This window comes from Perognathus longimembris, chromosome 6 (genome assembly GCF_023159225.1).
Source record: "Perognathus longimembris pacificus isolate PPM17 chromosome 6, ASM2315922v1, whole genome shotgun sequence".
Lineage (NCBI taxonomy): Eukaryota > Metazoa > Chordata > Mammalia > Rodentia > Heteromyidae > Perognathus > Perognathus longimembris.
In genome coordinates, this window is record NC_063166.1 from 7,817,761 (window position 1) to 7,842,278 (window position 24,518).

Below are 24,518 nucleotides of genomic sequence, written 5' to 3' on the forward strand. Positions count from 1 at the left end.
TAACTAAATATTGGTCCCTTCCCAGGGTCTCTTAAGTGTATGCTATGCATTTCTGCAGCCTTCTTTGCCTTGTGGTGATACACAGGGGCTTTAGAGATAGACTGTTTTTGGCCAGTCACTACTTGAGATTTGGGAAAATCAGTCTCTGTGTGTGTCTCAATGTCTCAGCTTTAGCATGGAGAAAATAAAATCTCTATTTTAGGGGCTGGGAATATGGCCTAGTGGCAAGAGTGCTTGCCTCATATACATGAAGCCCTGGGTTCAATTCCTCAGCACCGCATATGTAGAAAAGGCCAGAGGTGGCGCTGTGGCTCAAGTGGTAGCAAAAAGAAGCCAGGGACAGTGCTCAGGCACTGAGTCCAAGCCCCAGGACTGGCCAAAAAAAAAAAAAAAAGTATTTTAGTGTGGTTGAGAATTAATCTACATTAAAAAAAAACTTGAAATAATCCCTGGAACATAGTAAATATTCAGTAAGTATTAACTGTGATTTTCATATGTATACCAGTTAGCAATTAGCCTGCCTTCCTTCCTTCCTTCCTTCCTTCCTTCCTTCCTTCTTTTCTTTTCTTTTCTTTTTTTGTCCCCATTCCTGGGGCTGGACCTCAGGTCTTGGGCACTGTCCCTGAGCTTTTTGCTCAAGGCTAGCATTCTACCACTTGAGCCACAGTTCCACTTCTGGCTTTTTTGGTAATTAACTGGAGATAAAGAGTCTTTATGGACTTTTCTGCCCAGGCTGGCTTCAAACGGCAATCCTCAGATCTCAGCCTCCTAAGTAGCTGGTCTTACAGGTATGAGCCACTAGCTCCCAGCCCAGTTAGATGTTTCTCTCACACACTCCAAGAGTTAAACTATCTCTGGGTAAGGTTAACCCTGGTGGCTAAGAATGTCTTGGGATGGTTTTCATTTTGGCTACAAACTTCATTTCTCTCTGTATATGCTCCTAGACCATGAGAATAGAGTCTGTATACTTAACTTCATACCTTAAGGTGTATGTATAAATAAGCAACTATCTTCAATCGTTTCATTCACCCCGGTAACAGTATCTGTCAAAGCAGGACCCATAGTTCTTATTTCTAGATCACTATCAACCTTCCTTCCTTCCTTCCTTCCTTCCTTCCTTCCTTCCTTCCTTCCTTTCTTTCTTTCTCTCTTTCTTTCTTTCTCCCCCCCTTCTTTTCCTCCCCCCTTTCTTCTTCTTTTGCCAATACTGGACCTTGAATGTCAGCTCTCGTGCTCTTGTTCAGCTTTTTCTGCTCAGGCTTAGTGCTCTGCTCTCCACTTCCAGGTTTTTTTGGTTGATTGAGGATAAAAGTATCATGGATTTGTCGACCTGAGCTGGCTTTGAACACAGATTCTCATATCTCAGCATCCTGAGTGGCTAAGATTATAAATGTGAGCTACCAGCTCCTACTTTGTCTTCATTTTAAAGCTGTGAAAAGTGAGGTACAGATCAAACAATTGTGCCCAAAGTTGCATTCCAAGTAACAGCTTCAGGATTGAAACTTAAGCTTGGGCTGTTGACCAGGGAACTAATCACCTAAAAGGCTTGTTAAGGAGTGTGAATTTAAGTAAGAAATAAAAATGTGTAATATTTCCTGGACAAATCACCATAACCAATTTGTTTTGCTTGCTTTTGGGCGGAATATTTGAAATCATATATCTTCTTAACTATGGGGAAAGTGTTAATGTGGGATGGTTATTCATGAATAGTTCTTTTTTCTTGACCATGCTTGAATGTAGCTGTTTTGCTTCATTACAAACAGTTTGTAGTGTTAGGAATCACCTGAAGTAGCTCAAGAACAACATCTGTTTAGAAGGGATTAGAGTGTGCTAAGGTGTAGATTACCCTTTAGCTGCTATTCATAGAAACAGGTAGCCTGAAAGGCTCAGCAGTGGGGCAGCAGGAACTGATTGGTAGTGGGAAATAGCTCTTTTGTCCTGTTAAATAATATTGAATGACAGTCAGCAGAAAGTTGTACAAGAGAAGAAAAGCCAGGAGAAAGGTGACTTATGGGTCTTATAATTAGAATGTCACTTATAAGTGATGGTCTAAAAAGTAAATGTGCATTAACAGCTGACACTTACACATGGACTAGATGGAGTCTTAGTATGTAGGTTTTGTTCTGGGGCCTGTCTTGTCAGAGAGAAACCCTGGCTTTTCTTCAAATAGCAATTCGCTTTCTGTTGAACTACACATTAAAGGACAAAGAGAGTGATATTTAAAGTAGCAACCATACTGATAAAAATGTCTTGGCTTTCCTTCAGGCATGTTTTCTCTATCTTTCCTCCTTTTTTCTCCCACCTTCCTTCTCTTGTTTGAGAATCCCTTCTGAATGCTTATCCGTTATGGCTCTCAGCAAGCATGTCATTGAAAGCCCTATCTTAGAGAGCTGATCAGGGACCATGGAGACTTTCAGGAGCTGATGAGGCCCAAACTATTTTCATCACAATACTAAAATGTTACTTGCTTCTCCCACTCTCGCTTGCTCTGGCATAGGCAGTGACTTTTCCTAGGGCTACATAATGTAGAAGTGACTAGAAGCAGGCAGGAGAATACAACTTCTTCTTAATTAACTTTGGACATTAAAAAGATTCTTGCTGGGCAGCAGTGGTTCACACCTGTAATCCTAGCTATAGCTACTCAGGAGGCTGAGACCTGAGGATCACAGTTCAAAGCCAGCTTGAGCAGGAAGGTCTGTAAGACTCTTAGTTCCAGTTGACCACCAAAAAGCCTTAAGTGGAGCTGTGGCTCAAGTGGTAGAGCAGTAGCCTTGAGCAAAAGAGCTCAGGGACAGTGCCCAGGTCCTGAGTTCAAGTCCCTGAGACTGGCATAAAACAATTTTGTTTTGAGTATTTAAAATATGGCCAATCTAAGGGGCTGGGGATATAGCCTAGTGGCAAGAGTGCCTGCCTCGGATACACGAGGCCCTAGGTTCGATTCCCCAGCACCACATATACGGAAAACGGCCAGAAGCCGCGCTGTGGCTCAAGTGGCGGAGTGCTAGCCTTGAGCGGGAAGAAGCCAGGGATGGTGCTCAGGCCCTGAGTCCAAGGCCCAGGACTGGCCAAAAAAAAATAAAATAAAATAAAATAAAATATGGCCAATCTCACTAGATATGCTGTGGTTTCTTTCTACATCAGGACATTCCTGTCACCCCAGTGTGAGCTACAAAGTCAGCTTATAGGTATCCAAGCCCAATGGTTGGTTGTTTTTGTTTTTTGCCAGTCCTGGGCCTTAGACTCAGGGCCTGAGCACTGTCCCTGGTTTATTTTTGCTCAAGGCTAGCACTCTGCCACTTGAGCCACAGCGCCACTTCTGGCTGTTTTCTATACATGTGGTGCTGGGGAATTGAACCCAGGGCTTCATGTATATGAGGCAAGCACTCTTGCCACTAGGACATATTTCCAGTCCCCAAGCCCAATGTTTTTATGTGGTTTCCTTCCAAATTTGAAAAGCACTTTCCTGGACCGTTGTTGTTGCTGGGTTTGTTTGTTTGTTTGTTTTGGTGGGGGGGAGGGAGGGTAGTGATAGGGTTTGAACTCAGGGCCTTGTACTTGCTAGGAAGGCCTGGTACCACTTGAGTCATAGCTCCTGAGATAGCCTTTTACCTTACATTGTTAACTGCCATGTTGTACAAGGGGTTAAAAAACAAGGCAGTGGAGGGCTGGGAATATGGCCTAGTGGTAGAGTGCTTTCCTCGCATACATGAAGCCCTGGGTTCGATTCCTCAGCACCACATATATAGAAAAAGCCGAAAGTGGTGCTGTGGCTCAAGTGATAGAATGCTAGCCTTGAGCAAAAAGAAGCCAGGGACAGTGCTCAGGCCCTGAGTTCAAGCCCTGGGACTGGCAACAAAAATAATGATTTTTAAAAAGCAGTGAACAAAGCAAAAAAATTCTTCCAGCCATTGCTCCTGTTGCCCTGGATGCAGCGCCCTCTACTGGGGAAGTGGGTTGACAGCCATGGTGGAGCTTAACCTTTGCTGTGTCTCTCACTTACTGAGTGCCAAGAATGGCTTGACATTTTTTATCTGTGTCTGTGTGTGTGTGTGCACATGTGTACGTGCCCGTACACACGCGCGGGCGCGTTGGCCCTTGGGCTTGCCTGCCTGTGTGGTTAGAATTATAGGCAAGAGCCACGAGGGCCCAGCAAATTTTGATTTTTAAGAGGGAGGTACCAAAAGATTTAGCATTTTTCATGTCTTAAATGTAATGTCAATATAGCAATGAAGCTGGGTCTATTTATAATTGTGTGTGTGTATGTGTGTGTTTGTATGTGTGTATGTTGGTACTGAGACTTGACCTCAGGGCCTGGGAGCTGAACCTTAGCTTTTATCCACTCAAGGATGTTGCTCTGCCACTTGAGCTATATACCTCCACGTCCAGCTTTATGCTGGTTAATTGGAGATAAGAATCTTAGGGACTTGGGGCTGGGAATATGGCCTAGTGGTAAAGTGCTCGCCTTATATACGTGAAGCCCTGGGTTTGATTCCTCATCACCACATATATAGAAAAAGCCAGAAGTGGTTTGTGGCTCAAGTGGTAGAGTGCTAGCCTTGAGCAAAAAGAAGCCAGGGACAGTGCTCCGGCTCTGAATCCAAGGCCCAGGACTGGGAAAGGAAGGAAGGAAGGAAGGAAGGAAGGAAAGGAGGGAGGGAGGGAGGGAGGGAGGAAGGGAGGAAGGGAGGAAGGGAGGAAGGACTTTAGGGACTTCTTACCCTGGCGAGCTTCAAACTACAATCCTCAGATTTTATCCTCCTGAGTAGCTCAGACTACAGGCATGAGTCACTGGTCCCCAGCTATTCGGCATTCTATTCTTGTTTTGATTGGCTTAATCTTATTTTCAAAATTGTAAAGGATTTTGTAAAGAAATTTAACTTAAGTAAAAATTAACTACCAACTGATTTTAAATTTTAATTATAGTTTTTATTCTAAATGTTTTTATTTTACTATTTGAAAACAAATGTTCTTCTATGTGTGAGATTTTCTTTGCCTGTGATTTCTTTAAAGAGACTTTTATAAAGGAAGGGAATTACTTGGCTCATTAGTTCGAATCACCTAATAATGACTTGAAGGTTAACTAATCAGCCATCAGCCTCCTGTCTTACCACTCACTAACTTCACTCATTTCCAAGTGCAGGCAGTTGGGAACACCATTAGAATATTAATGAAAAAACTAACATTCAAAATGTGAATTACCAAAAATTTTCTATAAAGATCCTCTTTACTTAAAAAAATTTTTAATTTTATTGTCTTGATGATATAGAGGGGTTACAGTTACAAACATAAGGTAGTGAATACAGATCATTTTAATCTTAAGACCTCTTAGTAGCAGGTTTAAAATTTTGAGCCTTTCTTTCATGGAAGGTGTGGGAGGAAAGAAAATCAAATGACGATTGCCGAGTCAGCATTGCTACCTGGCAGGAGCTCCAGTCTCACCTGAACCTGGTGTACCTAAGACCAGAGTGTCCTACCTAGGTCTTCTGCCTGTTCATGGCTGAGGAGGGGGAATTGAAGACATCCGAACTCTTCTTCTTTTTGGTCTCACACATTAACTCACCTTCAGGCCTCCAGAGGTTTGTAATGTGAGCCCTCCAGTTCCTGAGCCTTTTTGAATTTTGAAGTTCTAGCAAGCTTGTTTCTTGTGTATTTTACTGTGGTGTAGGCAGCATTTGCAATCTAGCCTGCATTTGTTTCTTGTGATTTCCATTCCTCCATTTCACTCCTTTATTGTGGTTTTACTAGTGTTTCAAGGAAAGAAGGTACACATGTATGCATTGTCCTGTTTTGCTGAAGAGTACAAGCTTTAACATATTCTGGGGCTTTGCAACATACTAAGAATTGTCTTTAAATCCCTTCAAGCAAAGTGAAAACAAGAGGTTGTTTTTTCTTTGTTGCTGTTTGGTTTTCTTTTTGTCTTGTTTGTTCATTTATCTGTCTTTGGGAGGACAAGGGGGCCACAGAAATGGAGGGACAAAGGGTGAACAAATGCAGCAGTGGTCCTCACTGCTGTACAACTTGGGGGTGGGATGGGAGGGAAAAACTGAAACCGAGAGAGAGTAAGGAAAAGGTGACATTGTCTAAAAGACAATGGCTGGGTGCTGGTGGCTTATGCCTGGAATCCTAGCTACTCAGAAGACTGCAATGTGAATGTCCCGGTTCAAAGCCAGCCCAGGCAGGAAAGTCTGTGAGCCTTGAGCAAAAGAGCTCAGGGACAGCTCCCAGGCCCTGAGTTCAAGCCCCATGACTGACCAAAAAGAAAAAGAAATGTATTCTTTACCTGACTTAGGTAACTGTAACCCCTTTGTACATCACCTTTTTTTTTTTTTTTTTTTTTTTGCCAGTCCCGGGGCTTGAACTCAGGGCCTGGCACTGTCCCTGAACTTCTTTTGCTCAAGGCTAGCACTCTACCACTTGAGCCACAGCTCCACTTCCAGCTTTTTCTGTGTATGTGGTACTGAGGAATCGAACTTAGGGCTTCATGCAAGCTAGGCAAGCACTCTACCACTAAGCCACACTCCCAGCCTGTACATCACCTTTAGAACAACAGCAATTGTTTTTTAATTCCTTCAAGCTGGGTTCAGTGGCAAGTATCTTTAGTCCCAGCTACTAGAGAAACTGAGGTAGGAGAATCACTTAAATCTAGAAATCACAGACCAGTCTGAGCCACATAGAGACTCAGTCTCTACTGGCTAAGTGTTCTGATTTTTTCCTGTTGCTGTATACATAACTGCGATGAAGTTTTATAAACTAAGCACATAAGAGATCCATAATTAATAATAAATTTAAACAATTATAAGAATCTGCTTCAATAAACATTTTGTGACTGTGGTTCTCTGTCCCAGAGCGTCTCATTGTCCTATACTGCTGTCCTCATGACAGTGGAAGACGATACAGTGCTCTGTGAAGAGAGGAAGTGCGGTGAATGGCACAGACATTGCGACGCAGGGTGAAGCTGTTAGTGACCTTGTGATGCTAGTCAGGTGTGAAGGAAGATCGCTGAGCCAGTTATTCATGCGGATAACTGAGGCTTCGGAGAGCAAAACCGTGTGTTAATGTGAAGGATAAGGCAGAGTAAAGCTACAAAGGAGTGGGTGGCCAGGGAGATGGGAGGAAGCCCAGAGAAAGAGAGAGCAGTTCCACAGGGGAACCCAAAATAACCCATGTCTAACTGGAGCGCAGACGTGGCATAAGGAAAAAGGTGTAGACTAGAGAAGTGTGCAAGACGGGACCATGAGAGACTGTGCGTTTGTGCGTGCGCGTGAGCGTGCATGTGCATGGGCATGCGAGGATGTGCAGGTGGTGGGGCAGGAAATGGCCACAGATTCCCTGTTATCTCTTAAGTCCTGCTGTAGGCATTTGAGATAAAGCAGTGACTAAACCAGACAGAAGTCCCCACCTTCCTAGTCTGTGGGGAGCAATGGCATATGAATAAGTAAATATGTGTTGTGTTCAGGCAGTAACTGTCAGGGAGGAGGTCAAAGTGGGATGTGGGTTATAGGAGTGGGCAGTGGGGAACAATTTTACAGAGTGGCCAGCGAAGGCTTCACAGGATCCATCACATCCGAGCATGCACTGTGAGGAAACAGGCCATTCTGAGCAGATGAAGCAGAATTGGGCTGTGTTAAGAAGAGAGAACTCCTGCGGGGGGCGGGGGGCTGGAGGTGCAGTCAGGTAGCCAGTGTAATTGAAGAGGAATCCAGGAAGGGGGACAGTGTTGGAAGCTGAGATCAGAGAGACAAGAGGGTCTGAGCATGTAAGGACTTCTTAATCCTTGTAGTTTCATGGGCCGGGGGGGGGGGGGCGGGGGGGGAGCGGGGTGTTGATTGTGGGGCTTGAACTCAGGGCCTGGACACTCTCCCTGAGCCTCTTTGTGTTCAAGGCTAACACTCTACCACTTGAACCATAGTGCCACTCCCCCTAGTCATTGTAATAATGTGAGAGTGAGAAATGGAGCCATGCTTGTAAGGAAGAATCACTAAGAATGGAAGGTAGTGAAGAAGTCTTGATCACTGAGAGAATACAGTGAGCTGAGAATGTGAACTCTGAGACTTCCTTTCAGAGAATAAAGCAGCTGGGGCAGGTAGGCTTAGATCCTATTATCATGGAAATATTTTTATGACAACCTTGGGGAAGAGGTAATATTGATTATATCCATTATGAAGGGGAAACCTCTTACCACAAAGTGGGGTTTCCTTGTGTATGGTTGCCTCTAATTAGGGGCAGATTTGAGTGTTGAGAGCCACGAGGAGGATGCCTGAGGGATGGGATGGCCCTGTGGGGCTGGATGTGGACAGCACGGGGAACACTGGAAATTGCTCCCTGACACATGCCACAACTACATACGCACGGTTTCCATTTTGTTCTTTTCCTCAAGCTTTAAGATGGCTGCTAAATTCCTGGTTGGTATTACTGGAGTTGAATAGTACAGCAGCTGCTTCTGCTGAGAGCGAGGCTATTATAACTCTGCATCTGTACTCCACGTGGTTTCGGGAGATTCATCCATCCCGGAATCTTCACTTACAGGCAAGCTATGTACGTCTCTGTGTGGTGCCTGGGTCACACAGGTAATAGTGACATGGTCATTATCCCCAAGCCTCTAGAACTTCAAAGCTGAATCAGAGCCTGGTATGGTGGGGCACCCAGTAATCCCAGCACTCAGAGTTTGAAGCAAACCTCAAACATAGTGAGACCCTGTTTGTTTGTTTGTTTTTTAAAGTCAATTTAGATAGATTAAAAAAAACAAGAACTATAGTTAGGTATGCTATAATAATTGAGTCTGAAGAAAGCTATAGGATACCATGGAAAACTCAAAGGGTAGGCTAAGGTGCGCCAACTTCACAAGAAGAGGAGACAATCTAAATCTATGCTCTTTTCATCTGCCTGATGTGTATAATACTTCCTTTCCTCTATCCCTACCTTCCCTGCCTCCTTCCCTTCTTTCTTCTCCCCCCCCACTCTCTTCCTTCTTGCCTCCTTTCCCTCCTTCCTATGCTGGGGATGGAACCTAGGGCTTCGTGAATGCTAAGCACATGTTCTACTACTGAGCTGTGCTTCAGCCCTTCCAAGTGCATCAGACTCATCTTTCTGAGAAAAACTTTGCTTATAGGTCTCTGAATGCCCTCCCCATTCCTTCCCAGTATCCTCTAGACTGTACTAACCAAGGGAAAACAACTATATAACAGAAGGCAAATAGATTAAACATATACGACTTTTTTTTTTTTTTTTGCCAGTCCTGGGACTTGAACTTAGGGCATGGGCACTGTTCCTGGGCTTCTTTTGCTCAAGGCTAGCACTCTACCACTTGGGCCACAGCACCACTTCCAGCTTTTTATGTATATGTAGCACTAAGGAATCGAACCCAGGGCTTTGTGCATGCTAGGCACGCACTCTACCACTAAACCATATTCCCATCCCCGGAATTTATTTATTTATTTGTTTGTTTGTTTATTGGCCAGTCCTGGGCTTGGACTCAGGGCCTGAGCACTGTCCCTGGCTTCTTTTTGCTCAAGGCTAGCACTCTGCCCCTTGAGCCACAGCACCACTTCTGGCTGTTTTCTATATATGTGGTGCTGGGGAATCGAACCCAGGGCTTCATGTATATGAGGCAAACACTCTTGCCACTAGGCCATATTCCCAGCCCCGGAATTTATTTTTTAATGTCCAATTTATAATTAAAATTAAGCTTGGCACCTGTAATTCTAGCTACTCATGACCCTGAAATCTGAGGATAGAGGTTTGAAGCCAGTTCAGGTAAACAAATCCAAGAGACTCCTATCTCCCAATTAACTAGCAAAAAGCCACAACTGGAAGTGTGGCTTCAGTGGTCCACCCATAAACCTTGCATATACATAGATTTGATCTTAAACAGCAATCTCAGAAAACCTAGAATTCAACTAAGAGCCAGATAATTATTGAAGTCCTAAAGTGGCCACTTGGTAGTGCTCATGCCAGTCAGATCCAGAGAGCTCTACAAAGCTTTTATTTTTATTTATTTTTTTTGGCCAGTCCTGGGGCTTGGACTCAGGGCCTGAGCACTGTCCCTGGCTAGGGCCTGAGCACTGTCCCTGGCTTCTTCTTGCTCAAGGCTAGCACTCTGCCACTTGAGCCACAGCGCCCCTTCTGGCCATTTTGTGTATATGTGGTGCTGGGGAATCGAACCCAGGGCCTCACGAGGCAAGCACTCTTGCCACTAGGCCATATCCCCAGCTCCTCTACAAAGCTTTTAATGTGAAACCTATTTAAATTATACCCATTGAAGGTTAGTTGAAACTTTGAATCCATCCAGCTTGATTGCCTACTTAAAAGCAATCAGCTGCTGGGCACTGATGGCCCACACCTGTCAACCTAGCTACTCAGGAGGCTGAGATCTGAGGATCACAGTTCAAACCCAGCCCAAGTAGGAAAGTCTGTGAGACACTTATTCCAATAAACTACTCAGAAAAAGCTGGAAGTGTCACCATAGCTCAAATGGTAGAGTGCCAACCTTGAGCTAAAGAAGCTCAGGGACAAAGCCTATGCCCAGAGTTCAAGCCCCAGAAAGGAAAAAAAAGAAGAAGAAGAAGAAGAAAAGAAAAAAATCAACCATCAACATTCTTTGAAGGATTTAAACAAGACCACTTAGAGTTTCATAATATTGGAAATACCTAAGATCCAAAATTATTCAGACTGCCAATTTCCAGAGTAATCTCAACTCATGTAGAAAAGACATGCAAGATGACCTCTAGCTCTTGCACATGCCCTTCTCTCCTGTTTGGTTGACATGTGTCAGCCATGTGGCATCTGCTGGGCCACTGACCACTGCCCGACAGAACCATGCAGCCAGGCACCTATGTCTCATGCCTGTAATACTAGCTACTCAGAAGGCTAGGATCTGAGGATTGTGGTTCGAAGACAGCCTCGGCAGGAAAATGCATGAGACTCTGATCTAATTAAACACACACACACACACACACACACACACACACACACACACACGAAAGCCAAAAGTGAACTGTGGCTAAGTGGAAGTGGTAGGGCACCAGCCTTGAGGTAGAAAGCTGAGAGCACCAAGGCCTTGAGTACCCCAGTACCAATACAAAAACCGATCAACCATCCATCAAAAGCCCTCACAGGCTGACTTAGACTTCTAGGACCTACCTGATCAAGTGCAAGGTCAGCTTCTCCCAAACTGCACGGTCCCCATGCTACTCAGGGTGAAAAACAAAACTTTCAAACTTCTTAAGAATTTCCCTTTCTAACTAGGACTCTTAGGTTTCAAGAGCCATTTTATACAGATGTACGGAATGTTGAAAGGAGATTACACATCAGATGGCTCAATACAAATTTTATAAAGCCCTTTGTATGTTTTCCCTTTGTGTATGATTCTCTCCATTTTTATTTTTTAGGCAGATGGATAAGTGTGCCTTGAGGCCACCTGTCACTTTAGCACTAAGATAAATAACCAGTTGAAGAATGCAGATGTAGAGAGCCACACCTGGTCCATTGTATTGAAGATGACAGTCACTGACCAGCATTTGCTGTTGAGCCCCAGATCCCCACCAGCTGTACACCCTGGCTGTGATTTCTGCCTGCAGATTCTAAGTACCAAACCTGGCATCATTTACACCTGCCATCCTCTTTTCAGAGAGAAATGGCTCCAGGTGCTCACCAAGGCCCCCTAGGTTTATCTGCCACTGTGATTCTCTGAGTCCCCAGTGGTGCTGTACCATTTGAAGTTGCACTGTAGTGTGTCTTCAAAGTGTTTCTTTTGCAAATTCTGCTTGATTTATCTCTGTTCAGTTTACCACGCAGCAGCTACTTGGGAATGCAAAGCAGAGAACTCCAGAAAGCATGCTTCAGAGAGAGGCTGCTAAAGTGTCATGGCTTATTCATATACGTTCTTAAAGCCTTCAGTGTATCAAGTTTCCAATTGTGTTAGCAAAAACGAGTTGGGGAAGAAGATAGCTTAAAAGTATAGCATTTAAATAACACTATTAGTTTGTGTGGAACTAAGCAGTTGGGTTTTATTTGAAGAGAACACATAAGAGCTTAGAATAATAATTTGCCCAGAAATTCCCTTTGTAATGTTTGGCCATGGCAAAGGAAGTGTGTGGGGGTGTGCTGCAAGGATCTCCGCAGGGAGCAAGTTAGCCACAGTGTCAGCCCTGTCATCTTAGGATCTGGAACAAGTCGAAGGGTCGCTGTGTAGTAACTCGTTTCTTGAGCTTTAATTGTATACCAGGCATTAAATATTTCATAGCGGGGCTGGGAATATGGCCTAGTGGTAAAGTGCTTGCCTCGTATACATGAAACCCTGGGTTCGATTCCGCAGCACCACATATATAGAAAAAGCCGGAAGTGGCCCTGTGGCTCAAGTGGTAGAGTGCTAGCCTTGAGCAAAAAGAAGCCAGGGATAGTGCTCAGGCCCTGAGTTCAAGCTCCAGGACTGGCAATATATATATATATATATATATATATATATATATATATATATTTCATAGCTACTAACTTAATTCTTACAGTAACCCTATGTAGTGGAAATAGTATTGGCACTTTATAGATGAGGAGAGTGATCCAGAGAAATCACTTGCCAGTCATGTGCAGCTAATAAGGAGAGAGCTAGAATTCCAACCTGGGAAGCTTGGCCTATCCTTTCAACCATGATGCTAAGAAGCATAAAACTGTAAGACAAAGAGGTTCCCCAGGCTTTGTTCAAAGAGTACTTGATCTGAAATGATTCCCAAATGTCTTTGATTTCAGAGACCTTTTAAACGTGCACGTTCTCTCTTTATCTTTCTGTCTCTGTTTCTGTCTCCCTCATACACACACCTACTACAATCTGCTATCTTCACCATAAGAGAAAGAACTTTAATACCAAGAATGTTGGAGAGATATAATCTCTTAATAAAGTGTCTGCCTTTCCCGAGAACAAAACATAAGATTCTCACCCAAGCTAGTGAGCTTGTTCTGAAGATTAGTGGTTAGGGAACTCTTTCATTTGGCTCTGGGATTAGATTCCATTTGGGGTCAGAATAAATTTCCTTGGAGCCCAATGACCTTCCAAGTGACAGCATCCTCTGTGAGTGGGAATCTGTGCGTTGTTGTGACATAGCTCCTCTGAACTTTTTCATTTTGCAGATCTAAATCCCATTAGGCCCTAAATCCATTAATCAACTCTCCCGTCCCTCACTACTGAGCACCTGGCAACCCCCATTTTACTTTCTGTTTCTATGAGTTTGAGTGCTTTAGATATGTCAGCCTCCTGAGTAGCTAGGATTACAGGTGTGAGCCACCAGCGCCTGGCTTGCTTCTACTTCTGACTTTCAAATTACTTGACATCTCAAACGCTTTCTGTTCACTTGTCCCCCAGGATGGGTGCCTAAAATACTCTGATGCTAAGGCACTGCTCTCTTCTGTTTGTAGTGCTTCCACACTCTGATGTCTTTTCATTTCTCCAAGACAGGTGGAATAGAAACCAGTCCCTCAGGCAGCCACCAGACTTTACAGAATCAGTCCATGTAGTTGTTTTTGCCCAGAGGGAGGAAATCCAGTGATGGAGATATTTCTTCCCGTTGCTGTCTACTGTGTTGTGTAGGGGTAGTGACATGAACAGGCTTGCCAAATACTGTGAGTTTTCCTGTACTCATTTTGGTTTTATAATGGGCTCAGTGCCATAGTTTCTTAGCTGTTCTTTAGAATTTTCACAGTTGTATTCTGGTCCATACATTGTTGTCAACACACTAAGTTTCCTATTATCCTCTGATCTTTGTTCATACTGTTCCCTTTTATGAAAAGCGTCTACACCCTCTTCTACTCATTTATTTGCTCAGTAAATAATTTGAATAGCAGTTGGAATTCCATTGGCCCTGGTAATGGAGCAGAAGAAGGCATAGCCCCTGCCTTCTCTATGTCTCTATCGGGAAGGGCCTGTATACAGCTCCCTAGTCTACCACCACCCTCTGAAGTGACTCCTATTGCCTTTTCATTTTGAAGCATTGTCCTTGACATTAGAGATATAAAGAAATAGTAGCTTCCCTGAAAGAACTTCTTTTCTGACTGAGGAGACAAATTTATAAATTGAAAGTACCAAATAACAAACTACAAAGATATTGGTACAAAAGTGCCAATAATTAGTAACTATGCAATAGGAGCTCAGAGTAGGATGTTATAAGCTGAACCAAATGAAAAATAAGCTTCTCTTGATGGTAATAAGCTTCTTAAAAGCAGTTATGGGAGAAAGGAGTTTGGGTGAGATCGGGTGGAAATTATTTTTCCACTTAAAGTGGATGAGGCAGAACTTTCCATTTCCAAGTGAGCAATGGAGCCACTCATGGAAATGGGAAGACCAAGGAATGGAGTGTCTTTGCACATTTTTTTCTTTTTTTTTTTTTTTTGCCAGTCCTGGGGCTTAAACTCAGGGCCTGAGCACTGTCTCTGGCTTCTTTTTGCTCAAGGCTAGCACTATACCACTGAATCACAGCACCACTTCTGTTTTTGTCTATATATGTGGTGCTGAGGAATTGAACCCAGGGCTTCTTTGCATATTTTTAATGTGGCAGACTTCATATTTACTGGTCAGGTGTCTTATTTCAAGGCTTTTGAGTACTGTTTCATGAAGTAAGACTTCTAGTGTTATGTATGAGCCAAAAGAAATACCTTCTTTTCCCAAGTGCCTCCCAGTTTACTTTCCCTTCTGCTGTTAACTTCCTTCTTACCTACTTGGTTTTGTTGTTAGGCAAACTTCCTTTACCCACCTTTCCTTAGCTTGCATTCTTTAGTTCTTAAAACAATAGTTGTGTTCACATCCAGTGACTTTCATTTTCCATTCTTGACTAACCTAGCAAAACTAAATTGCAATCAAGTTGTCTTTCATGACTGCATCTCAGAATTCTGTAATGGGAATGTTAATGGTATGAACATTCCTTTAAATTGGCTAAAGCTGCCTTGCATGTTAATGTGTACCCTGTCATCTTCCCAGCTACTTATCCACCCACCCAAACGGCATTATTGAGCCTTTGCCATTCTAGGAAATACTTTGTAAAATGTAAGATACAGAGAAGCCTCTAATGGGGTGCTGGTGGCTTACACCTGTAATCCTAGCTACTCAGGAGGCTGAAAGCTGAGGATTATGATTTGAAGCCAGCCTGGGCAGGAAAAATCTGTGAGACTCTTAGCTCCCATAAACTACTGGAAGTGATGCTGTGGCTCAAGTGGTAGAGTGCTAGCCTTGAACACAGACCCAGGGACAGAGCTCAGGCCCTGATGAGTTCAAGCCCCAGGACCAGAAAAAAAAAAAAGATACAGAAGCCTCATAATGAACTGTTTCCTAACATAAGCACTACTTATGTGATGGTAGGTAGAGTCCCAGACAGAAGGCTTTATTCATGTTTGGGCTTAGAATGATGCATCTTCCCAAGAATTACCAATACTTTCCTTCTTTCTTTGCTACCATCTCCCCATTTTTCCATCACATTTGTTTCCTTTCTGTTTCTTACACATAACCAAGTACAGATACTCTCCAATATGGTTCAACTTGTGGGTTTTTTTTACTATAATTTATAGTGATTCCAAACAATACACATTAATAGAAACCATACCTTAAACTTTGAATAGTGATGTTTTCTGGTCTAGTGTTATGCAGGGCAGTGCTCATGCTAGATAGTGGCATTGAGCTGTAGCTCCCAGTCAGTTACACGATGATGAGTGTAAAGAGTCCATACCTAGGGGCTGGGAATATAGCCTAGTGGTAGAGTGCTCACCTCCTATACATGAAGCCCTGGGTTCGATTCTTCAGCACCACATATATAGAAAAAAAAAGCCAGAAGGGGCGCTGTGGCTCAAGAGGTAGAGTGCTAGCCTTGAGCAAAAAAGAAGCTAGGGACAGTGCTCAGGCCCTGAGTCCATGCCTCAGGACTAGTAACAAAAACAAAACAAATAAACAAAGCATCCATACCTAAAGTCTACCATGCTGCTAACTTAGGATATTCAGTCAATAGGTAATCTAAGTGTAATGCATTTGAAATTAAACACGTAATTGTCTGGGCTGAGGCTAATAATGGGTTTTCCAGGTAGACTGTCAGCCCACTCCTCATCACTTGAACCCATTTAGAGTATGGAAACCTGGCGGTTTTCCTATATTTCCCTTACACTCATATAGGATAAAGCTGTCCACTTCTGTCGTTTTGGAGTCCAGATTCTCATCTATGACATGTGGCAGCCAGAAGAAAATTCCTTTGCCAAGGAGAACTAGTGAGAGAAAAGATGTTACATATGGATTTTTTTTTTTTGCACTTCTTTTGGAGTTTGAAACTGGAGTCACTTTTGTTTGGTTTTGGATTTTCTTTCCAGTCCTGAGGCTTGAACTCAGAGCCTGAGTACTGTCCCTGGCTTTTTTTTGCTCAAGGCTAGCACTCTGCCACTTGAACCACAGCGCCACTTCTGGCATTTTTCAATATATGTGGTGCTGAGGAATCGAACCCAGGGCTTCATGTATACAAAGCGAGCACATTTTTTACTAGGCCATATTCCCAGCCCCCTGGAGTCACTTTTGAAACATTGTTAGTATGGAAAACATCATTGGAACAACATTAAAGGTCAGTGTTTTAATGTCTTACCATGTATTATAACTCTTACATTATTAGCCAGGTTCAAATAGCTCTTCTCTTGCCTGTAATCTTAGCTACTCAGGAAGGAAGCTAGTATCCAGAGGCTAGCCTGGGCAGAAAAGTTCATTAAACTCTATCTCCAGAGTAACCAGTAAAAAGCAGGGTGGGACACATTGCTTAACTTGTAGAGTGTCAGTCCTGTAAGCAAGTTCAACTGGGAAAAAAACCAAACTAATAAATACTGCTTCAAATTATTCATCATTTATTTCACTTATGAGAATTAAGGGACAAATTTATTTAATGAATACCAAAACAAATTTACTTCTATAAAGATTTTATAAAACAGAAATTCTACAAAGAATTTTTCCTGAACTAGAATTACTGTGGCTTCAATTAGCGCCTTGTGCTCTTTCTTACTTGGCTTGCTGGCTGCTGGCTACAGCTAGTGCTTTACCAATTTGAACCATGCTGGAAGCCCAGCTTTTTGCTGGTTAGTTGGGATATAGTCTCAAGGACTTTTCTCTCTGGGCTGGCTTCAAACCATGATCCTCCATTTCTTAGCCTCCTATGTAGCGAGGATGTGAGTCCTAGAGTTCATCATGGACTAGAATTGAAGTCATGGGCACCCCCACAAAAGAACAATGAAAAGGGACAGAAAAAGTAGCTATAAGTATCACAAAATCTTCAATCACAAAAGAATTAAAGGAATAACTGAATTGTATTTATTGTAGTGATTTTACTTAGTTGAAATCCTGTGGTGGACTGATTTCTATGCTAAGGTGTGGTGGTTGGTACATCGTAGGTGTGCTCTCAGACAACATTTAGTGACTAAATTGATTTCTAAGGTTAACATGCTTGCTGCCAAAAAGGCCCCTTTCTGGAATCTGGGGTCTTTGAACAACACAGCCTCATACTAACATGAGTGTCTAGTTGGAAGAAACTAACTTTGTTTAAAGGTGTCACCTTGGGAGCCATTAAAAATAGCATCCTCAGTTTTCCTGTTATCTGTCCTTGCAAGCAGCACACCACTGGTGGGAGCTGTCAGGAAAGCCAACTCTTTCTAACTAATGAGCAATTCATGGAGTTTCAGAAGATAATTGTCTCTTGTGTAGTGCAAAACAGTTCAGTTTCCCATCAAAGTGAAGGAGCTCCACCGAGGATTACATGTCAAGACCTGTAGCTAACATGAGTAAAAGATGCCCAGGGAAGGTCTTTAGTTTCTTGGCACCAGGATGGCAAGCGTGCAAAGAAAGGATGGGAGATAGCAGTAGAGACTAGCTGGGGGTCAGATTGTTTGACATACTCTTAAAGAAAGCGAAACTTGGACTTCTTCATGTGGACAGCCATTGAAGATGGTAGTTGTGGACTATTAAGTTTTTATTTGAAATAGTGGTTACTGTTAATTATGAGTTCAAAGCCCAGAGGAGTTGGAATGATTCATTTACTTCAAAAGTGATGGCAGTCCTCTACAGTGATAGTGTAGGTCGTCCTGGGGGGGAGGTGCCGGCCATTCTCTCATTCAGTCAGCCTGAACAGAGAGCACCAGAGTACTCCATCATGAAATTTCTGAAGGGGTTGGAGTAAGCACTGGATTACCTCCATACATCTTCCTCTGGTGTGGACACCTGTGATTTCGGAGAGAAGTCTTGCATCCTGCTGTGAACTTATTTATAGCAATCAGGCACTGAAGCAACCCTTCAGAAGGCTTGGAAGAGAGCGTTACAAGTAAGCTCCATCGTGGAACAGGCACACTCTTAACAAGTGAGCAACTTCAAAAAGAGCTAAATAGAGAAAGCTCCATATACCAGATCTTGGAAGTTAGTGTAACAGCCAAACAGGGAAGGATAGTATAACCAAAGGAAAGGCAGAGCTCAGGTGGTTTATACCTGTAATCTTAGCTACTCAGGGGCTGAGAACTAGAGGAGCACAGTTCACAGTCAGCCTAGGCAGAAAAATCTTCAAGACCCCATCTCCAGCTGGGTGTTGGTGGTTCACACCTGTAATCTTAGCTACTCAGGAGGCTGAGATCTGAGGATCGAAGTTCAAAGCCAGCCCTGACTCAGGGCCTGAGCACTGTCCCTGGCTTTTTTGTGCTCAAGGCTAGGACTCAACCTCTTGAGCCACAGCGCCACTTCTGGCCATTTTCTGTATGTGTGGTGCTGGGGAATCGAATCCAGGGCTTCATGTATATGAGGCAAGCACTCTTGCCACGAGGCCATATTCCCAGCCCCTGCTTGAGGGATCTTAAATGTGGAACTACCTATCCCTGGAGATGCAGTGAGCTAGCTTCTCCCCAAGCCCTCCCATGTGGCATTACCCTGATAAAGTTATAACCAGGGTCTGGACCTTAACTCTGAAGGTTCAGAACCTCATTTTTTTTCTTTTTTTTTTTAGAACAAGCTATGACAGCTGGTTTTCTTGGGAGCTGACTTGTGTGGTCAAGATCATCAAAATGAAAATACATTTACAGTGGAAAACTGCTAAGCAGACTGGTACTTCAGTTTGGTGGTTATTGCATTCTCTCCCCAAAGGCAAGCTACATGAAAACCAATTTTGGTTTGCTGCACAGGAGTATGTGCACAGGAAGGAGCCTGGGCGTGGCTTCAGTGACTGGTAGTACCGGGCTCTATGTCCTATCACCAGGCTGCAGTCGCTGTTTTGTTTTGTTTTTTTCCTACTTTGGAGCCCTGTTCCCTCAGCTGTGTGGAAAGAGCTCTGCCTAATTATTTCAGGGGATCCTCTGTGGTCAGACGTAGGTTAACAGTCCTATTCTCTCTGGCTCTCCCAGGTTGTTCTGGGTCACTTGGATCCGTTTTTTGGGGAGGAGGTCCTCAGACCTGCAGACAGCCACTCACACGTCTCTCTCAGGGCTGGCTTTGGTATGGTTGCTAGGGTTAGTGGCACTTACACGGTATGAGGCGCACACACATTGCCCGGGTGTGCAATGACATTCTTTGTTGTGAGCTTGCTTTAGTCTTGCATCATTAGGGCCCGGTCCTCTCACCTCTTCTGCCTGCTTACCGCAGCTCAGCTCCCAGAAGTACTTCGGCTTTATCCTTATACAAGAGATGAGGGTTCATGCACAGTTCATGTCTTTGAAACGCCTCCTCGGCCTTATTTGAAAGAAGGCCCCTTTTATATTTTTGCCACGCAGCACATTCTGGTGGACCTATAAGTATTCAATAGGCACAGCCCCACCAGAGCCCGAGCAGAGACTGATTTTGCTTCTTTAACTGGGCTACATTTTCTGATGCAGTGGATTTGCCTTTAACATCTTGTTTTTGTTTTTGTTTTTGTTTTTGTTTTACCAGGTCTGGGGCCTGTACTCTCAGCTAGTACTTTGGTTAGATTCAGCTCCTTTCAGAGCATTAGGGAGTACATGGATGTAAGCCTCCTCACCATCTAGCTGATTCTTTGTACCATCTCCTAACACATACAGACCCACTCCTTCAGAGGGGTTGGCTCAAGCTTGAGAAGTTTTACTGATCAGTAGACTAAAATAATGTTTGCAGCTGTTCCACAAAGGAAAGGAAGATCTTTTTTTGGTCAGTCGTGGGGCTTGAACTCTGGGCCTGGGCACTGTCCCTGAGCTTTTCAGCTCCAGACTAGTTCTCATCCACAGAGCCACAGTACCACTTCCAGTTTTCTGGTGGTTCATTGGAGTTAAGAGTCTCATGGGAACTTTCCTGCTGGGCTGGCTTTGAACCTCGATCCTCAGATCTTAGCCTCCTGAGTAGCTAGGATTACAGTCATGAGCTACCAGTGCCCAACTTCCTTCCTTCCTCCCTCCCTCCCTCCCTTCCTCCTTCCCTCCCTCCCTCCCTCCCTTTCTTCCTTCTTCGTTCTTTTCTTTCTTGTGTGTGAGTCCTGGGCTTGAACTCAGGGCCTGGCCACTCTCCCTGAGCTCTTTTGCTGAAGGCTACTGCTCTACTACTTGAGCCATAGCTCCATTTTTTGAGTAGTTAATTGGAGATAAGAATCTCATGGACTTTTCTGCCAGAACTGGCTTTGAACTATGATCCTCAGATCTCAGTCTCCCAAGCACCTAGGATTACAGGTGTGAGCCCATCAAGGAAAATCTTTTGATTTAAATGAGGCCTGGCTCCATTCCTTCAAAGTATGGGGGCGTCTCTGTCCTGCAGGTTTGCATTGCCATGGGGAAGACAGGGGCCTGAAGGTGTGGCTGGCCTTGAGCAGCAGGACATCTGGAGACAGGCTCTCATTTCTTAGGACAACCGCTGAAATAACCAACATCGGCATCTGGTCCTGAGGATCCATTTGTAAATTCTAGTCAGATTTCTTTTCTAGTCACAGAAATTGTTCCCTTTTTTCTCCACAGGCAGTCTCTAATGTATAGATGTGTCTTCCATACAAAGGGCCATGTGTGGCAAGCCTGCTTCAACCGTATGGAGAGACTGGGAGGAGGCAGGCTCCCTGCTCCCCGCTTGCACTGCAGCTGGCAATACAGCTCTTGGCATCTCTAGCTGCAAGTCTGAATTCATCTTCTCAGAGGAAATCTATGTGCTAGATGGCTCCCATCATGTAGTACTGGTGGTCTTCACACATTAGGAACACATGCCTGTCCAGTAGTCTCATCATGAGGACTTTGTTCATACCATTATTTCTATGAGAAAAGTTCCAAAGTCCCAGCTGGGAAATAATAATCTGTTGATTGGTGTTTATGAATAAAGTATTACATTATGTGATTACTAAATCAAACATCGCATGGACAAGGAGTACCTGCAATCTGACTGGAGGCAAAAAAGCAAAACTTGGATTTTTTTCTCCACACTTCTTTTTTTAAATTTATTATTATTTTTTTCTTGTTTATTGTCAAAGTGATGTACAGAGAGGTTACAGTTTAATACGTTAGGCCTTGGGTACATTTCCTGTATTGTTTGTTACCTCCTCCCTCCTTCCCCCCTCCCCCAACTTTGGATTTCTAAAAGTAATTTTTGGGGGTTGGAAGCATGGCTTAGTTGGTAGAGTGTAAGCCAATGAACGAAAGTTTAGGTACTAATAAGTACAAGTCACCATCTCAGACCTGAAAAAAAAAAGTAATTGTTATTCTGTTTGCTGAGACTGCAGAGCAACTTAGAAAAGTATAAGATGAATTTATTTCCATCTACATGATTAATGAAGACAGAGCCAAGGTGTGAAAAAATGGAGGTCACGAATTTTGCTATGGACTGATTAAAGTGGCTCCATGCCTCAAAAGACAGAAATATGCAGGCAGTTTTGTAGGTAAATTGTGTGCAACAATCTGGAGAAGGTCATCAAAAGAAATCAGTCTCACCAAGACTAAGACCAAGACCAAGTAGGATTATTCCACAATGCTTAGTTAAGAATTGAGAAAAATATTAGAGGAAATAGAAATGTAGTTACAGTTGATTTTCTTTATCTTTCTTTCTATTTTTTTTGGATTTTCTTTTTTCTCATGGTATGGGGTTTGAACTCAGGGCCTTTTCCTTACTTCCTCTTGAGCTACTCCCAGCCCTAAAAGACTTTTTTTTTTTTTTTTGGTCAATTGTGGGGCTTGAACCCTGGGCTTGGGCGCTGTCTGTCTCTAAGCTCTTCAGCTCTAGGCTAGAACTCTACCACTTGAGCCACAGTGCCACTTCCAACTTATTGGATAGTTTATTGGAGATAAGAGTCTCATGGACTTTCCTGCCTGGGGTTGGCTTCAAACAGTGATCCTCAGATCTCAGCCTCCTGAGTAGGATTACAGGTATGAGCCACTGGCACCTGGCTATGTGTCACTTCTTTTTTTTTGGGGGGGGGTGTCTATTTCCTGATCAGATATTGTTTTCTTCTAGAAAGCTAGTCTAGTTTAGCTCTGTCTAGCTTAGCTCATTGGAGGTGCAAAGGAGCCCTGTGTTTTCCTGAATGGATTTGCTCCACCATATGGTGAGCACCATGACAGCATGTCTGATGAGTCACCATGACAGCTTTGCAATGGGAAAAGGGCTGTCCAGGAAAGGATGTGCATGATCAGTAGCTTTATAGATCAGAAGAGGAAATCAGAGGAAAGAAGTTCCATAGTTCCCTTTCCATTTGACAGGTCTCTACAGAAAGGGTGTGGAATGGTTTTTTAATTTTTCATTTTGGCTTTTGGTTTTTCTGGATTCCCCCCCCCCCCCTAGTAATAGTTGATTTGTAAGGAAGTGTTTTGAGATTGCATCACTGTATTCCTGACTACCAAACCACTCCCTCTCTGCAGGATCTAAAGCTGTGCTATATTTCATAGAATAAGATCTTGGTTATGATTAAATTCTGGAAGACACATCAAGGCAAAAATGGGGATTTGCCAGGCTTTGTGTTTTGAGTTAGAATAGAAGGCTAATCAGATACGATTTAACAAGTACTGAATCTTTCAAAGGAGAGGATATTTCAGAACAGAGTGAGCTAAACATAGTATGCTCTTATGTGTTTTAGTCTGTGCCATCTTAAAACTGTAGCTGCGGGGCTGGGGATATGGCCTAGTGGCAAGAGTGCTTGCCTCGTATACATGAGGCCCTAGGTTCGATTCCCCAGCACCACATATACAGAAAATGGCCAGAAGTGGCGCTGTGGCTCAAGTGGCAGAGTGCTAGCCTTGAGCAAGAAGAAGCCAGGGACAGTGCTCAGGCCCTGAGTCCAAGCCCCAGGACTGGCCCAAAAACAAAACAAAACAAAACAAAAAAACTGTAGCTGCTAGTCACATGTCACTATTTAAATTAATTAAAATGAGAAAACTTAATTGCTTGCAAATTGATTGGTAACCACATGTAAGTAGTTCCTGCAGTACTAGACAGCTCAGATAGGGAATATTCCATCAATGTAGAAAGTACTATTGGACAGTGTTGGACTGAGTAGAAGAACTGGAGAAATAAAATTCTTCCTTGTCTAATTTACTGCATTAAGGCAATAGTTTTAGGAGTTTAATTGAAAAAGACTCACTGGTAGGCTGGGCGTGATGGCTCAAGTCTGTAATCCTAGCTACTTGGGAGACAGAGAATAGGGGAGCCCAGTTCAAAGTTAGCTAGGGGGGGCTGGGAATATGGCCTAGTGGCAAGAGTGCTTGCTTCACACACATGAAGCCCTGGGTTCGATTCCCCAGCACCACATATATAGAAAACGGCCAGAAGTGGCGCTGTGGCTCAAGTGGTAGAGTGCTAGTCTTGAGCAAAAAGAAGCCAGGGACAGTGCTCAGGCCCTGAGTCCAAGGCCCAGGACTGGCAAAAAACAAAAGCAAAAACAAAGTTAGCTAGGGGGAGTGAGGAAGAAAGTTCTCAAAACTTCATCTTGACCAATGGCTGGGTATTGTAACAAGTACACACCTGTCATCCCAATTAAGCAGGGAAGCACAAATAGGAGGCTTGCATTCCAGGTACACCTGGGCAGAAGCAAGACCCTATCTTTGAACATGAGCAATGCAAATAGTAACTGGTAAAATAGCTCAAGTGGTGGAGCACCTTCCTTGCAAATGCAAGGCCATGAGTTCAAACCCTAGTATGAAGAAGGAGGAAGAGGAAAAAGAGGAGGAGGAGGAAAAGATGACTCACATGTAGAGTTTGTTGGAAACGGAGATTTTGGACCTCTCATCAGGACTGGAGTAGGAAGTAGACTATTCTAAGTGATTGATGACTACATTAATTTTAAAATACTGAGAAACAAGAATTGCCCAGTTATTGAGAGGGGGATTGTCCAAGATTTTTTGGGGGTGGGGCTTAGACTGGTCTTGAGCTGTGGTCCTCCTGATCTTAGCCTCCCAAGTAGCTAGGATTACAGGTGTGAGCCATCATCGCTAGCTCCTTTCATCCTGTTCATGTATATATTGTGACTTGGTTGTGCCCTAAGAATATAAACAAAGAAGGTTATATACCATATTGTGTGGGAGGGTAATGTTTGTTTGCTTGTTTGTCTGTTGAAGGTTGGCTCAAGTGTTATACT

The 24,518-nt window shown here is 43.5% G+C and overlaps 1 protein-coding gene across 3 annotated transcripts in view; it reads left to right on the forward strand.

The window, feature by feature from the left end:
• Window positions 1–24,518, forward strand: part of Usp49 (ubiquitin specific peptidase 49) — a 55,529-nt gene that overhangs the window by 17,251 nt on the left and 13,760 nt on the right. The gene's annotated exons all lie outside the window — the stretch shown is intronic.